The 18,240-nt window shown below is 46.2% G+C and overlaps 1 protein-coding gene across 1 annotated transcript in view; it reads left to right on the forward strand.

Moving 5' to 3' along the window:
- The first annotated feature begins 309 nt into the window (after positions 1-309).
- LOC138583076 (uncharacterized) overlaps positions 310-18,240 on the forward strand; it is a 210,579-nt gene continuing 192,648 nt past the window's right edge. The window contains exon 1 of the mRNA XM_069655001.1: positions 310-570. The gene's annotated coding sequence lies outside the window, so the exon portion shown is untranslated. The remainder of the gene's footprint in view (positions 571-18,240) is intronic.

Here is an 18,240-nt window from a genome sequence, read left to right on the forward strand (position 1 = left end):
TGTCTGTGAGCTCAGAGAAGCTCCTTAGGCATTTGTGGGCTTAACAAATAAAAGAAATGAGATGAAATGACTCACTGTGGAAAAACATGTTGCTTTTACATGTTGACGCGCTTGGCGTGCAGCGATGAGAGTGTCAACAGAAAGGGCACTGGGAAGCTGCAAACTGCCAAACAGAAAGAAACTGTTGGCAGCTAAGCACCCAATTATCGGTTAATGTGCAAAAGCGAGTGCTCCCAGTGGGGGGTGGCGGGGGGCGGGAGGGTTGGTGGCGGAGAGGAATAAGCCCACTCCACAAAATCGAAGCGGAAAACTAAGAGGCAGCAAAGCTGCTGTTGGAGACCATCCCCAGTCGCATCAGCACGAGGGTGGCACCGCTTATACACAGGCTCTAGTATGTCAGCAATAAATGGTATCAGCACCACCAAAGAATAGAACTAGACACGACTGTGAAGGTCCTCCAATGTTCATGTCCATGACAGGTGCTGCTGTCTCTCCAACCAGCATGGCGGGAAAGCCAAGTTTCGGGACTAAATGCAGCCTTTCCTCTGAATACAGCATATAGATGTGACGGTAAGAGCTATCTTCAGAATATGTTAGATTCTATCAGTGCTAACTTAAAATGGTAACCTATTGCATTCTGATGAATACCTTTGTACTCACATCACGAAAACAGATGGCAGGTCATTTTTGAGTCCACAATGTTTGCTGATTTCTCAGTTGTTGTTAAAATGGCTGTGCAAGGCAAGTTTGTCCCTCAATCAAGTTAGTGCAACTAAGTCATAATGAGGTGATAGATTGCCTGGAGCCCATAATCTCCCACATGAGTAAGTACACCTGCCCTGTTAGCATTACCGCAGCAAATAATTTTTTCATAAATCGGATCCCTGTTTTCAATCCCTCTGCCCTTGTACTCTCTCCTCCTCTCACCAAGCGGCTGCACTGAACACTCCGCTCCTGAGTCCACCATTTGGCCCCTGCTTGCCTGCAACCTTCCCAGCTGGACCCCAGGTGCCTTCTTATCCCTGCTGTGTTCTGCCCCAAAGACTCCAGCCACCCATCTGCATGTTCATGTGGCCAGATTCTGTAGCTCTTGCCCAGCCTGACCGGCGTCCCACCTTCACTGTCACACACTATTAAGCAGACCCCAGGACCAGGTCTAGGGGACATATATCGAAATTCTCTAATGAAGTGAATGTCTGGGTGGTGACTCAAGTAAGACAGACACAAATTATCACAGTTCAAAGGTGTTTATTGAACAATGAAAAATGGTGTGCGGTTTGGGAAACACGCCCAATCTAAGCCTATATCTAAGATGGGGACAGGTGTTGACCATCACATGAAAAATAAGGCAGTCCTAGTGGCGTCGTGTCAAAATAAAAGAGACCTATACTAAGAAACCTATTGCCAAACCTTACAACTATTCCAGAAAATGGTGTGGGATAGTTCTCAAGAAAAGAAAGAAGTGTTCTCAAATAATAAGTCAGGATGCAGTGGTTTGGGTCTCCCTTGCCCATGTTTTAGCACGGGTTAGGATGGCAGCTGGTGGAGCACAGTACAGTCTCGGGCTTCTCTAGCACGAGACGACAGTTTGTAATGGCAAACAGACTCATGCTTCTCTAGGCTGTTCTCAGGTCTTAGATGGCCAAGTCTCATTTCTCCTGAAAGTCTCTTGGCTTCAGGGCCTGATGTGTTCAGATAACCAACAAAACAAAAGTTAATTTAACAAATGAAAGTTTGTTCCCAATATTCCTTGGGTGATGGGTTCACCCCTGGGCCCCCCTCTTCTGGGCAGACCCCTGTCAATTATCATTCCCTAGCTTAAATAGGGTGATGGCTTCACCCCTGGGTCCCCCTCTTCTGGGCTAACCCTTTCTCACTCGTATTTCTTTACCTCTGTTATTCTTTTCTCTCACTGGGAATTTACGTCCCTTTCTTTCAGCCATTTTACGGATCAAAGTCTTTGGATTGTACAGGGTTTTTGCACGCCCCTAACGTATGACCACTGTGAATTCCTTTGTCAGCCTTCCTATGGCCTTCTGGTATTTGTAGTTTCTCAATATGGGGCTCGATCAGAGTCTCTCGAGTTAGCACCCACGTGGTGCTGCTTTCCCTCTGCAGCTGGTCTGCCGCACACACTTTTAACAGTTCCTTTAAAGTTCATTAGCTTTGTTCAAAACGTGCCACTTTGCAATTCTCACTGAACACAGCCCGGTGCTTATCGATTCTTCCCTTCACTCACCAGCTGTGATGAACCACTTGGCTTTTGCTTCTCTGGAGTCAAGGCCGGTACCTCAGGCGCGAGAGTCTCCTCTGCTCTGCCTTATCAACATAGGCTTGGCCCGTGTACCATTGACATCTGCAGCAGGACACTTGCTCTATTGTACGCAGCCTTAGCTTCCTCTCCACGAAGGTTCTGCGGTCCTGGGGTGAAATGGGCAAGGTTGTGTCTCTCCTTGCCACACTCTTGCCTCCCGCCGCCTTTTTCCTTCTCTTGAACTGCCACCTTCTATTAGCCGTCTCCTCGTCCTGCCGGTCTTATCCGTCCTGCTCCTGCTGTGCTCTATGGCTTCACCTTTTATCCCTGTGGGGAAGGGAAAGGGCTGTGTGTGATTCTGATCAATTGCCTGACTTTGCCTGACCCTGGTATTGGGACATGTCAGGTAAAACGGCTCTAGTGTTAGTCCGGTGTCCGTTGTGTTGTGCAAAAGTGTTTGTGGTGGAAAACAGGTGTGGGGGAAGTGGTTTGGAATGACCTATGTGAGAGAATGGGGAAAAGGTGTTAAAGGAAAGGGGATACCACGTCTCACCCATCAGTGTCCCTCTCCCCCCTCCAGGTGATCCTCTCTCACTGGTCCATTCCCAGGAACTGGATCCAATAGCGACTGCTGGGTCCTGGCCTTCTGCATGACAGATCCCCAGGGACTAGCTCGGGAGACACTTTCAGGTTTCTCGCAGTGGGTGACATTGTGAAGGCGGCACCACACCCCGTAGGGTGAACTAGAGCAAGGGGGTGAAAGGAAGCTGAAAAGTAGTGCTGGCTCCTAAAAATGGTGCTGACTATGAGGCAGAAAGGGTGCACTCCGGTTTTATTAAGTCTCAAAGATAACAGCACACAGAATGATATACCCTTCTGTGGTGGTTTGTGCCTCGCGGCGCTAAATGGGCCTCATAACTGCACTTGAGGGCCTGTCACAGGTAGGCAACCAACAGAGATAATTCCCAGTACATGCTTGGCTTCCCCCTTATAGACACTCTCTCATGCCTCTGAAACGCCTCAGACACACCGCTGAATAAACTCCTGCTCGGGTCCATACAACCTTTTTCTTCTCCCAGCTGCATTTTCCATGCATGTGAGCAGCTCCTACAGATGCGCTGAATGTGATCCTGTTGGTTTTAAAGACTGGCAACCCCACCCACTTCTGAAAAATGCAGAAGAAGGAACAGGGTGGGAGGAGGAGGGGGCAGTCATGTGCAGAGGAGTAACTTTGCTGAAAATGTTGGGAGGGACATGGCATCTGATGAAAAGGTGCCCACGCCAAATGAATGGGGACAAAATGGTGTGCCATGAAAGTTGGGGGGGGGACAAACACCCCTGTCCCCCCCTAAAATTACGCCCATGGTCATGTGCTGCTGGTGAGGGCACCTCCCCAGCACTGCTTTCAGTGGCTTTTTTCGGACTGTAATACTGTCCACTTATATAATGTGGCTTACGATAGAAATGTTATTGTAAATAGTTTATCTTATTATTTCCCAAATCTGTGGCACACTTTTTTTTATCATCCTCGAATAATCCTGTTGTATTTAAAACATGTGGCTGGCCTGTGGGTTACAAGAAGGGGTCTGCAGCAGTTGCTCAGGGGTCTAAAGGCTGAGGATTGGCGTTTCCTTGTTTTAACACCTCAGGCTGGTGCAGAAAGGGGTGATCTTCCAGCTGCCCGAATGAGCAAGCGGTTGGGAAGTGTGCACTGGGGTGACTTCACAGAGTTTACGAGGGTTTACTAAGAATTATAAGTAATACAGGGGTTTTTCTGTTTGAAATTTTCTTTAGAGAGCACAACCTTATACACATGGAGCAAAGGAGAGCTGGAAATAGCAAGGGAGGGCACACACTGTGGGGGGCAGTTATTCCATTGGGCGATACATTATACTTGGGTGCAGACACAACTATAACTGATACAATTGTCAGGGGACTGGGGGTAGATGTTTCATTCATCTGTCGGACACGGCCCCAGTGACTCTGAAGTTCCAAGATTAACAAACAGAGGGTTACTTGGATTGAGATTGGTATTCCCCCAGTTAGAACATAAATTTAATTTCTGATAAACGTGATAGTTGTAGTACACTGGTGGCAGCAAACATCTTCCTCTAAATTGCACTCTTCGTCGAACTGAAGTCATTTTTATTATACTGAAACATAAATAGAAAAGGACGTTACGGGCAGATTTCAGGCTGCATCGAGGCTCGCCTGGGCTCTCAGCCCGCTGCCCCAGTGCAACGTTGGATGGGTCCGGACTGTGGGTGCGAATATTGTGCAGCCTTGTTGGCACGGTTACAGTGCCTGATTGTGGGTGGCCCTGGGCCACTCGCTGGCCCTAGAGGGGCCTACGGCTGCTTAAAGTAGCTGATATTCATTCCGCGTAATAAGCTGTAAAGCGGAACGAGTATCAGCTACTTTAAGCCGCCGTAGGGCCTCACCGACACCATCAGATAATGGAGAAAACCAGACTAACTTGATTATTTTCAGATCAAGGGAAGGCCAAGTGACCAGTGCCACCCAACTATTTGGCCTTCTCTTGATCTGAAAATAATCGTGTTTCAGAGTTAGTCTGTAGGGCTAGCTGTTAGGTGAGAGCCCATCCCCAGCCGAGCTTCGAGGCCCGGACTAGATGGTGTCTACAACTAGGCCCTGCATTCCCCTCGAGGATGGTTCTGGAGCCCTGTCCTGGGGAATGAAGGCCAGGCTGCACGTAAGTGTAACTTGGTAAGGTGGTTCACTTAACTTACCACCACGGTCTGACTCTGGAGTTGGGTAGGTCCATGCAGGTGGGCCCTGGCCTCTGCTGGGCAGCTGCTCTTCTTCAATCAGTTCACTCTCTCAGCAAGATTGGAAGTGAGAAGGTTGCACGCACTGTGTGCCTGTCACTCCACCCACACTGAAATGTCATTGGCTGGCAAACAGTATAATTCTGTTGCTATGCCCAATTGTAAGCAACAGAACTAATAAGATCCGCTAGTGTGCTGTTTGCGCACAGATCTATACTGGCAGGGCCACCCCTCTAGCACCCAGCTAGAATCCTAGTTCAGATGGATTACGTAGAGTGCGCGGAGCTACGAGCTGTACAAGAAAGCTGCGTAAAATGGGACGTGTCCCTGTGGCAGGCCCATGAGTGAAGTTGCAGCAAGACACAGAGCGGCAGAAGATAATTATTTATGTATTTATTTGCAGGACTGCCGCCGCGCTGCTCAATGCAGAACAGATTCAGAACTTCTGAATCTGTTCTGCACAACTGGAAGTGGTGGAAAACATACACACTGTTCTCTCGCACACTTCGGGGCCCATGGTGGGGGGGGGTGGGCAGAGCCCCCCACCCTATCAAACCACCCGCCACTGCTTATAACAATTTGCAGGTTACATCTGAAAGCAAGAGAGTGGGTGTACAGTATTCCATACCCCCCAGCAATGACCCTTCCTAGAGTGTACAACCACCAACAAGAGCAAAGTACATTTCCCAAAACACTGCTGTCTGGGCTGAGGATCTTGAATGCATTTTCTCTCATGGAAAGGGGACCATGGTGAAAAATTCTAACTATAGTGGAATCTATCGCCTCATTCCATATCAGCCGAGATATGATCAGATTTTATGAAGGTCTGCGTCCTTTGCAACAGTTGTTTTCAACATAAGCAAGAAATAATGTATGCACATAATAGCCACCAAGTAGTTGGCCACCAAAGGCAAAATCAGGAAGTATAGGGGGGGCATGTGGTTGAAGGTAATTGGCACAGAGAGTAGAGCTCACACATTGTGTTTTTAGTAAACTCTCTATCCCATATGATCTATTATCTATTCATGCAACATATAGATCGGAGTGGGGGCACTACAAGCCGGTAATTGCCCTTGGCTGCAAGTTAGAGGTATGAGCTAAGTGAGTTGTCTCAAAGGCAGGCCCTGGAGCATGACGGCAAATAATGCCGCCTCATCCCCCTTCTCTGAGATGTTCCTAGCCATTAGCATTCTGGTTAAGCAAGTTGGTTTAAAGGATTTAGGCTTTGTCCCAAGCATGCGGACAAAAACTTAATGAATAGGAAAACGCTACAAACTAGGCCGACTATCATGAACATAGAAACAGGGTCCTTTTTCCTATGTCTATAGCCGCAGTGATGACCAACGGCGGACCAGATAATGGATTAATGGATGGCCAGGTAAGGAGAGTTGAGGGGATGAGGGGTGTGGGGAGATGGGCCCCTGGTGTAGAGGGGGGGTGTAGAGGGTATGGAGGGGCTTTTGTGGGAGTTTAGGGGGTTAGTGGGAAAGTACAGCCAGAAAACCGTGGCATCTTGATGGGGAAAGTAGCCAGTACCAATTTAGTAAAACCTACATATGCAGGCACACGGTTATCTGGCGACTTTCCCCCGGGTGCACATTTGCATTTAAGCAATGGAATCAAGGGGTGTAGAGACTCATGTAGGAAGTGCACTCATAAACCTAGCATCAGCCCAGAAATGAGAATGATGTCATTCTACAATTGTCCCAAAACAAACCTAGCTATTTTTAAGAGGGCATTGCGAGTTAAAAGCAGTGAAAATGGATGCAGTAATACTTTCACCATACAGAGGCAACCCGTAGTCAAGGAGAAATGCATTAAAGCATTGAAGAAATGGAGAAATAGTAAAAGTCGCAAACAGTTCGTGTGACCCTTGTCAGGGTCTTAGTTCTCTGGGGGAGGGAGTGCAAAGCAGCATTTCTGCCCCTGCAGAAGGTTGTGAAATCAGAAGAACATCAAATGGGTCACAACTGTTTCTGTGTCGAATACAAGAGAGAAGAGTTTGTTATCTGGACAATGGTCTCCTATTGGGCACCATACAGAGATGATCGGCTTAGGAAGCATGGCCTAGCTGAAGGAATGAGCCAAGGCACTTTAATGAAAGCCTGAGGCTCCAGAGGCCAGTAGTCAATGGACTGAAGCCTAAAGCTCCTCAAGATTCACAAGACCGGATTTAAACTCCAAGAAGGAGTAGGACTGTCACCAGGGGGGGATTCAACCGTTTATATATTTCCTCCAATTCTTAGCTAGGCATCAAGAACACAATGAATCCTAAAAGCTGAGATGGTACACTTATTAGCTGTGCCAGCATTAAACGTAAGGCACGGTCTGGTCAAATACTAACAGCAAGAAAGAAATGGACATTCATATAGGTCATCATTCTAGGAAGGTCAAGGTGGCTTTCCAGAGACTATGCAGAACATAGGCGCCGTTTCTTTAGATACCCTAGTGATGAAAATAAAATAGGACCTCATAGTCATTCAGCTACCCTTAGTCTACAGCTCTCCCTCCTCCACGCTGGTTGGGAGCACTGCTCTTGCAGCGGGCCAGGCCAGGAAAGTGTTCTTTTCCATGGAGAAATATATAAATTATATAATTTAGAAACCCTAGGGCCATCGCACATGCTAGAGGCTCCGACTCCTCCCCTCGCCACATACAGAGAGATAACATCTTTATTCAGCGTGAGCCATGAACAACACCATTATCGTCACAATACACACATACAACTCAGACGTTTCATACACAATAGACACCCTGCATACAAAAAAAATGCAGACCGAAATCTGTACACGACATCCAAAGCTTCCTTAATAAAATAGACAGATTCAATTAAAAACTTCTCATCATCACTGTTCATAAAAAAAAAGCCATAGCGTCCACACGATTCCATATTTGATTCTTGATAAGGTGGAGCCTTAGCCACTGTTTTCTTAAATTAACCAAAAATGTACAGTCCGTTAAAAAGTGCGCAAGATCCTCTCTGCGCCCAAGGCCGCATGGACACACCTTATCCGAACCTAGCCACGGCACTCTTGACCTAAGTGGGAGGACGTTTAACCTAGACATTGAAATATATCTGCGGCTGCGCGCCGGAACAGAAATAGAACCAGCTTTTTTAAGTGTAGGGGCATAGCATACATCTCACTTGGAAAGCTTCAAATTCAAGCTCCACAGCTCTCTCCCTTAGAAGACACCTGCGCTGACTGCGGGTTAATTCCCCCAATGCTGTTACGTCCCGCAACTCCCACCCTTTCAGTAGGCGAAGCCCATTATTGTACCAGCACTTCTGCGATATATTAGCGTAGCTCAAAAAAATCGGCACAGGCCACCGGGATATTTCAATTTACAAAAGCGCTTAATTTACAAAAGAATTCCATAAACCTCTGTTGAACCTTCAGGCTGCAGGCTGACGAGGCCTAGCTGGTGCCTTATAGCATCCCACGGTGATCTAGAGGGGGGATCCATTATGCTCCTAAAACCCGAGATCATAAGAATGTTCAAGCTGCCACATGGAGCTGCTCCCCATACTTCTGCTCCATAAAGTACAACAGCATTAATGTTGGTATCCATAACCTGCAGACATTTATCCAGGCATTCCCCCCCCCACATATAATACAAATGAGAAAAACCCCTCACGCTCACATTCATCTGCGTCGCCACTGCATTTATACGGTTACTCCAAACTCCCCCATTAGAAAACACCAAACCAAGATACCTATATCCATCCACCACCACAATGGGAGAGTCGTTCAAAACCCCTTTAGATGTCACGTTCCCTTTACTGAATCTGAGTATCTTGGTTTTCAGGAGTTTCAACTTCAGACGGTGCTCCCGAAAATAATCGAACTAATACTCTAAACTGGGCCAGCGGGGTGTTAAATCCAAAAGCACTGTATCATCTGCATAAAACAGAGCGCTAAAATCCACGCCAATCAGACGTGGTGGGATCAAAGCAGATGACACCTGAGAGGGGTTACAATTGTGAAAAAATAAGGAAAATAAAAGGGTGGCCGGGGGACAAACTTGTTTTACCCCTCTATTATTCATCATATCACCTGAATATTTATGGCTGGCAGCACACCTAATCCTTACTGTGGAGTCCTCATAAAGCAAGGTTACGACTTGAAGAAGCCTTACCGGACCCCCATTCTTCTGAGTTTTGTCCATAGAAGATTACGGCCAGTGTTAGAAGTGAGCGGGAACGGTCAGGAGCAGTGTTCCACTACTTTGATTTTTTTCCGTTTACCACTCCTCTACTTTTTACAACCATATTCACCATTCTAATTAGAGGATTTGTCCATTAATTTCCCTGTGCAAGTGTAAAGTTGTAATAGGAGCCTTAGTTACTCGTCACTCGACTATTGCAATGCTCTGGCCGCAACACCTTGTCACACGTTGCACTATGCTTCCGCCTATCCTCTTCCCTGCCGAGACCACAGTTCCACTACTATTTCGACACCCTTCTACCACTGATTGCGTCTTACCGAATTGAAAGCCTTTGTGAGATAAAGAAATGCCACATACAAATGGCTCTTTCTCCTTTTAACATATTTCTCAACTATGTTTATTTAACATGAATCATTGATGGACAGTGGAGAAAACTTTTCGAAAACCTGCACTGGAATGGGCATTTTCCAGTGCCCATTCTTCCAAACGCGAGGCCAAACACCCCGCAAACATTTTGTTAGAGGCAACTAAAAGCGCAATTGGGCAGTAAAAGGGGGTGGGGGTCCAAGGTATTACCCTTTTTAAATACTGGGACAAGTAAGCTTTTTTTCCAAAAGTGGGGTTTCGAAGAGATATTAGCAATTGAGTTAAAAACACAGGACTAGGGCCCACCATTGAATTGCAGCACTAAATATTTCTGGTCTCAAACCATCAGACCAAGGAGTTTTAGGCTGATTAATGCACTTTACTTGAACCACAATTTTTTCATGCTCCAAGAGAAAAAGCTCACGATGAACTTCACTTCCTCCTGTGTAAATAACTGTTGCCTGTGTCTCTGGCCTACACAGAATCTCTCAGAAATGCCCAATCCAGCAATCTGCAGGTATTTGCCCGATATTACATTCATGCACACCAGTAAAACCCTTTTCCACCATTTTCCTAAATCTTTTAGGACAGTTATCGTGGACACTCCCATATTGCCTTTCGATCCCATTGCCTTTTGATAAAACAATTCTTTTTTAATTTTAAAAGCTTTTTATACTCTCTTTTAAGCTGAGCGAGTTGCCAAGATGAACAGCGCACTCCCCACGAAACCTGGTGGAGAACCCTTTTTGCTTGTTTACGTTCAGCATCGAACCATGTTGTGTTCTCCTTGCTTACACCAGAGTAAACTCTGTTAACTACTGGAGCCTGTGGGGCAATATCATAAGTACGATGCTTTAAAAGCACAGAGAGGTCCAAGAGAGATCAACCCGCGGGTGCGTGGCCCAACCGGCCTGGGGTGTAAGGGACTCGAGTCCGGTAACGGTCCCGGGTGATGGTTACACTGGTCCACAAGCCTGGTCCCACGCCTGGTCCACGGGCTGGTCCAGCAGATAAATCACCGGAAGCCCAAGGCGCCTGGGGCAAGGCCCCTGGGCAAGGCCACAAGAGGAACCAACGCACACATGCCTCTTCTGTAAACTGACAACAGGCAATGTTACCAACTCCTCAGTAGAGAAAGTAGCTATTGGCTGTCCTAAAAGTCACCAGAAGTAGCTAAATGACATCATTGCCTAATTTGCATGATTGCCTGTGCATGTTGTGTAATGGGCGTTGTAGGAGAGAGGACTAATGACGTGGGAGAGACAAAAAGTGAGTTAAAAACTCCTTAACAGCAAATATGACCCAAAAATACACACTGGCAGAGTTACGTTCTTTGTTTTATTTATTTTTTATTTTTGTTTTCTTAAGTTTGCTTTTTAATCGTATGGTCCCGTTAGGAACCCTCAACAAGTCACAGTAAAACATGAACATTTGTAATTATAACATTTTTTTGTATACAATTTGCATTAAGTTATTAACACTCTCAATGGACCAAAAGGAGACAATAGAAAAAACTGTCAATGGCAATGTGGGAAAATAGATGGTAACTTAACTAGTCTGGCCCTAATTCAAGTTCATTGTTTTGTTTTCCAGACCCTCCTCCACACACACAAGCTGTGCTGGCTCACAGCAAGAGTGGGTCATCATCATTTGGGTCAAGTCTCTCTATGGCGACTGAGGGAGCTGACTTAAATGAGTAAGCAGCTGATGTGCTAAAAAGCTGCAAAACATTGTCAGGCAGCTGGTGCTCGTAGCAGGCCTCACCAGACAGTTTCAGTCCATATTGGGTGTACAGGACGGAGTTAAAAGTCTGCAAGGACATCTGATTTCGAAGTTTACTTTTTAGCACACTCATCTGGCTGAATACTCTTTCGACTTCAGCATTCGAGTGTGGCAAGGACAACACAGACACAGCAGCCATGCAAAGTTCTTGAAACGGGTTGATATCCACTGCATCCCTGAACTTCCAAATCTCACTCTAGAAGCCCAGTGTGCATTTAGTCTTGTTCCATTTACTACGGTGGATGGCACAGCATTGCTGGACAATCTTGTCTATCTCGGCAGGGGAGTAGCCAAGGGGCTTGGCTATTTTTTCTACTTCCCCGGGGCTCTTATTGTGCTTTAGAGTTTCCTGCACATTGAAAACAGACATTTGCTGCAATGCTTCAATGTTGTCTGGCAGTCTGACTCTCACCTCATTGGTGAGGAGGATGGTGAAGGATACACAACACTTTCAGACATTGTTTTCATCCTCTGGCGCAAGGTGGAGTTCAGCAGCCTTGGACTGAAAAAGGTACACAAGGTATGGTTAGGGACAGATGTAACCATCTTTCAGTACATCGACATTTGCCAGTGGATTCAGAACCCTGCTGCTCACAGACATGATCAGGCTAACCAAGCTGTGAAGTAGCTTAAGAGGATCTACCTGCTCTCCCTCAAAAGCCTTGATGGCCAACTGTACGTCGTCCAGCACTAACTTTAAAAAAGTCAGATATATGTTTTGTGGATCACTGTACATGGGAGTATAAAACCTCAGCCATGTAGCAGCGTTCACTGGACTTGGTGACTGTGAAATGCAGTCTAAGCTCCTCCCACTGGTCCAAAATGTGTGAAACCGCGTGTTCAATGGAGATCCAACGTGTGGCACACACCTTTGTTATCTGTAAAGGTTTCTCCCCACAGTTTATGGTCTCATATATGGACTTGTAGGCCTCTCTGCCCTTTGGAGACACTGACAACCTGTTATAAGTCTCCCGTACCCACTACTCCACACTACCGGGGATGGTGTCAATGGAAGCATGACTTACAGCAAGCTGCAGAGAGTGGCACACACAGTGAATAAGAACCAGATCTTCGAGGCCATACTCCTCCTTCAGCACTTTTATGGACCCATTGTTAATCCCTGTCATAACAGAGGCATTGTCAGTCCCTATCCCCAGGAGTTTCTCTTTTTTGAGACAACACTTCTCGACGAAAGCCACAACAGCACAGGCTATAGATCTGGCATCTCCTCCCTCCAACTCAACAATGTCGAGAAATGTTGACACAATGTTCTGCTTGGTGTCACTAAAGTACCTTATGTTTTACTTAGCCTAGTGCACATCTATTCTTATTGAAGAATGTATTTACTTTCAAATGGGTAATGTGGTGCCGGGGAGAAAACCAACCCTGACACTGGGTTGTACTAACAAATGTAAAGACAACAGATATCCACAAACTTGTGGACCACTCCCGTCCCCTGCACACCCAATTGGTATTGTATAAACAACCAAATGTTTAGATTATTGACAAATTATATTAGATTAAATAATAACATTCATGCTCCAGTTTTTGATAAAACAGATCAAATATTTGTACTTAATCATATGGTTTCTTGACCATTGGTTCGTATTACATCATATTTGATTTGCAATTAGTTCAAACTGGTGACTTATAGTCATAGAATAAGCCATTCACTTTTTAGCAAAAAAAGACTTCTTATCTTTTCATCACAGGTAGACAATGTCATACAGTGAATTTCAGACAGTCCCACATATGGCTAGATCAAACAAGTCAATATTATGTGATGTGTTCAATCCTTGTATGCTTCTCTACGCGTTTCGGGGTGAGTGGTCCCCCTTCTTCAGGAGTTGTCTATCCAATTCTTTATTTCCTTTTCCAATCTACAATGAATAATTGATAATCATAATTTAGTAATTCTTATGTAAACTAATCCATTATTGTAGTCTGTCATGATTCTATATTTTATAATCACCTGGATACATCTCTCATGGGAATTTGTTCCAAGATTTCTTCCTCCTATCTAATTCTTATGTAATGACATATAATTCTCCCGAAAAAATCAAAAATGCATATGTAAAATCTCACTACCCTTAATAAAAGACAATAGTTGCAATGTCTGTGATCAATATCATGAACTAGTATCTATATCAGGTACTCAGAAATGACAAGAGGGCAGGGCTGGATTGCCCCACCGGGACAGCGGGACATCCCCCGGTAGGCCTCTGGGCATAGGGCCTCTTTGGCCATGGCTCATAGCGGAAGGATACAAAATTAGGCCGAAAATGATCACGTTGCGTACACTTCCAATCAGCCTGGGTGGTTTGAATTGAATTGGCTGCCACCCAGGCACGCTCTGCGCATTTCTTTTCTTCCCCAGCAGGGCTCACGGCTGTGCATGATGAGGACACCGCCTGGGGAACCCGGTGGTGTGTGTTCGCACTGCAGTAGAGTCTGTTCTACGCACAGATTGCACAGGGGAGGTGAAGCATCCGGGTGGCTAAAGTGCACCGGCGGCAGTCTGGGTAGGGTGTAGCAGCCAGGCAGGCCTGCTTTCTGACGACGACAAGCGAGACCAGCAGGTGAGATTGAGAACGGAGCTGACTTGATGGCAGAGAGTCGGCCATTTCGGGAACGGGTGTGTGAAAAAAGGCATTATATGTATGTCGATTATCGACGTATTATATATGGCTTTTTTCACAACTTTCACATTTACACGTTGCGAGAAGGAGGAATTAAAAAAGTTTGCTTGGTGGCTTTTGGGGGTGGGGATTGTTGGGCTGGGCCGGGTGTAGTGTAATGTTGTTGTCTGGCTGTTGGCTGGAACAGGGCCTTCAAACATGGACTGCTACGGATTGTTCTATGAAAGCAAATATATTCCCTGTGTTGCCTGACAAAGGGAGCAGGGAAGTTCTGCATTGACTGCGTACAAATGTTGAGTAGAAGAGATTATGCAAGCCATCGGATGAGGGGTTAATGGCATTTAATGCACTGATTGTTTACCCATAACACCTCCTAGTCTGCTCATGTACTCTACTGATTCAGTTTAGCTGTGCAAAGGGGCGGCTATTTCAAAGAGCCACCAGCTCTTCCCAAACCTTACCCCGTTGGGTGGAGATATCTCCGCATGAGGATGCAGGTGTGCAAGGAGTGGATTGTGCTGCAGAGAGCCCCTACCCTTCCCAACTCTCACCCACTGGGCCAGAGCGAGGTCCCTGAGTTATCCCATCTAGGCTCCGATGTTCTGGCTGTGATTTTACACTAGCCTGATGCCCTCTCAGCATTTCAGATGTCCTCCTGGCTTTGTCCTAGGCAGCACAAAGCCCCTCTGGTATGACCCACGCCCCTTTTGAAAAATAGCGCACATGTTTGTGACACCACACACCCTTTTATCAGTGCTATTGGAATGTGGGGCCATAATGTTCACAAGCATGAAAGCAGGTATACAAGTTTTGGCCCACGCAGTCATGCTACTGCTGCAGAGTAACAGCAAGCATTATGTGCGTTAGTGTGTGTCGGAGGCTTTAAAGCATAGGGACCGGACATAGGCCCTCTGCTGAAGGCTTACTGGTGTCCATTTTGGCGACAGTTCATTTCACTGCCAGGTGCCAGCAGCAGCACTTTGCTAATGATCCTCTGCTGGACACCACACGCCATAGATGGATACGAAGAAGAGCTGGATAAATACGTGCATTTCTTTATACCTGCATTTTAGTGCACACGTTGCCTCTCGTATACACTTGTTGGCACAGTTTACACAATGTTGGGGCCACTCTGCTCTGAGCAGTCTGCTGCACTGAGGGTAGGAGTCTGTGCACGACCCACCAACCCAGTTTAGGCAACTGGCTGGCAGAGAGCACGGCTGGGCCTGTGGCCACCATGGTGATGCCGAAGAAGCAATACACTGGGCCGCTGCCCGACCCCCAGTGTTGGTTTTCGATTTTTCGGTGTAAGTGGTATGCCCGTGCTATCGTTGTAAATGATAGCACAGCCATAGCACTTTACTTAACAAACCAGAAAAACAACACTGAGGGCAGGGGACCTGCCCCGCCCACCGGGGCAATTATCGACGTATGTATAATAAATGCATTTTTCACACTGTCATTTTCCTGCTGCAAGACCATCTCATTTTGACATCTAGACGCAGTTGCATTGCGCAGCGTGATTATCTGGTGCATAAATACTCAGGCACTGAGGCACATTTGTTCATTGAACTACTTCACGTTCTATAGCCTGCCAATACAACCACCCAAATAAAGTGAAGAAGAAGCCGAAATTCTCCTGGCCTGAACTGTACTTAGACCAGGCCAGATGCCCATTCTTCCACAAGGAGATTTACGCATTTGATTTGTTGGATGAAGTATTACCTTCACACCGTTTAAGGTGAGGGGTGGATCACTGCCATAGTAAGCATACTGGGTGGCCAATTCATACACTGGGCCTTATTACGACTGTGGCGGCCACGGTATGAATGGTGCCGGTAAGGGACCGGCACCGTTCATACCGGGCCGCCACATTACGAGTTCTGCAGCGGGGATGTACCGGGTCCGGGTCCCGCGAATGGGAATTACCGGGCCTGCAAAGGTCGGAATGGCCCGGTAATTCCCATTTTGCAGGACCCGGACCCGGACCCGAGTTTGGGGGTTGCCATGCCGCTAAAATCGGCATAGCTACCTCCAAACTTGTAATGAGGCCCATTGAATATTTATTAGGAAGAGGACACTAAGGCCTTTAAAATGGGAATATTCACTCCCTCTGATTTAGGAGCCTGCCACCCGTGATTAAACTATTATGATGATTGTACTAGGCAGTTTTAATCCAAATCCCAGTTTCTTAAGTGGAGCTGTAGAAAGCGTTACTTGGGCTTACTCCCTCCCCTCCCATCCAGAGTTCTCTCAGTCGCTGCGCCATCAGTTGCACTGCAGAGCGTTACAAAATAAAGGGCTTTTTTCAGCCTATATAGGGTCTGTCTGCAGTGTTGGTGGTACAAAGAGAGGATCAGTGGGTTGAGTGGCTGCTGCAGAGACGGTTGTCACTGATTGCCTGCATCACACAGCAGCACCATGTAGAGGATTGGTGCATAGTTATGATTAGCACACTGAATTGCCTTTAGTCACTGATAATAGGTGCTGTGTTTTTCCTGCAATGAATAGTACTCTTAATTGGGAAGGAAGGGCTGTCAAAATGACTGTCTGAATTACATATATGCATGCAATTTCTTTTTCTGACATACGAAAGGTAGGGCGAGCCTCTGAACACAGAATTCTGATATTTTATTTTCTGGCACGCAGATGGACTGTGAATCTGTACCGTGACTACATGCCCATCCCATGTTTTCATATTTTGGATGTATGGTACTGAATAAGGCCCCACACTCTCAATACAGCTTTCACCATAACAACAAGTGCAACATGAAACACAGTGTCATTGGTGAAGTGGATCCACTGATAAGTGTACAACTATGGTTGAAAGCACAGGCGCTGAGTCGCTTTCTCAGGACACTGCGGGCGCTTCATTGCCAGGACTCACTCTCTATCTATGTTAGTTTTGGATAAAATGCCACCTATAAACTGAAACTATTGCAATAGAGTGCAGCTAGGGAGAAATATATGAGGTGAGACACCAAACTTGTATGTGTTGTTTGGTTATTTACCTACCCATTGACTGCCCATGGCCATGCTAATTCTTATGGCCATTTCCACCTGTTTTCTGCCCCTCTCCACCCAAAACACATCCTCCTGGGATCTCTTTTTGCTAGCCTTGCCATCAAACTGTGTTCTCTTTAGTGCCTGCCAGTGTTTTCTCACAGCAGTCTTCTGAGAGTTAATGACTTCATTGGAACTGTAAACGCTCTACTGGTGTAATAGCAATGTCAACCAGGCCTGCCTTCAGCCACTCGATTTATAAGCACTATGCCTGTCCTTCACTGAAGTTCTGTTCAAAACAAGCATTGGCAAAGTCATCTGTTTAAACTTGTGTATCAATATGAGGCATTGACCAGGCACTGCTATTATTTGCCCAGGTACTCTCGCCACTTTGCAGCTGCAACAGTCCAGTTAATACCACTATGGCAGTGACTGGTAAATTTCTTTTCCATGCTTACTCAAAAGTCAAAACTGTTGGCACTGCCAATGCACATTTAAGAATGCCTTTTATCTGTGTACCCTTCCCAACATGGGAATAGGATTATCATTATAATTTCTCATTTATTGCGACAAATACGCTGCCCCTGAGCTGTTCACCTCACCAATGGATGAAATGGATTAGGGATGCATGTTGTCTGGGTACCTTTAATACCAGATGAATTTGTTTTTCTAATCTGTAAATATGGAACGTCCCCAGTTCCTATATCATTGAAGATCTACTTTGAGGGATCATGAATTTATTTAAAGCATCACTTTTCAATCCATATATGTTTAAATCCAGCTTCAAATGCACTAATTTTGACATATTTCATTCAACATTTTCTTGGGGGATACTCCCAATCCCCTCATATGAAGGTTGGGCTTGTGCGCTGTGCTCGCTCCGTCGGCGAAATATGGGGCCACCATGAAAAAAATGTCCAGAGCCACTTTTGGTTCTCAGTCCGGCCCTGTGTACTGCCTCTGACTGGGCACCCCGAGCTTTACTTTCTCTGTACTGCCTCTGACAGGGCACCTCGAGCTGTAATTTCTCTGTACTGCCTCTGGCAGGGCACCTCTGTTCTGCCTGGCATCCATCTGTTGATTTCTTTCAACGTCTTCTGCCCGTATGAAGCAGCAAGTGCCACCACCCGTCTGTGGCCATGTGAGCTGAGATCCTACGGTGGCCAGAGGGTAGCAGTTCATCAAGACTATAGAAATTTGAATGCCAACTTCTCAAATGTTATTTCATGTTGGCTTTCCA

The sequence above is a fragment of the Ambystoma mexicanum genome, chromosome 3q (genome assembly GCF_040938575.1).
Source record: "Ambystoma mexicanum isolate Mex_15411 chromosome 3q, UKY_AmexF1_1, whole genome shotgun sequence".
Classification (NCBI taxonomy): Eukaryota; Metazoa; Chordata; class Amphibia; order Caudata; family Ambystomatidae; genus Ambystoma; species Ambystoma mexicanum.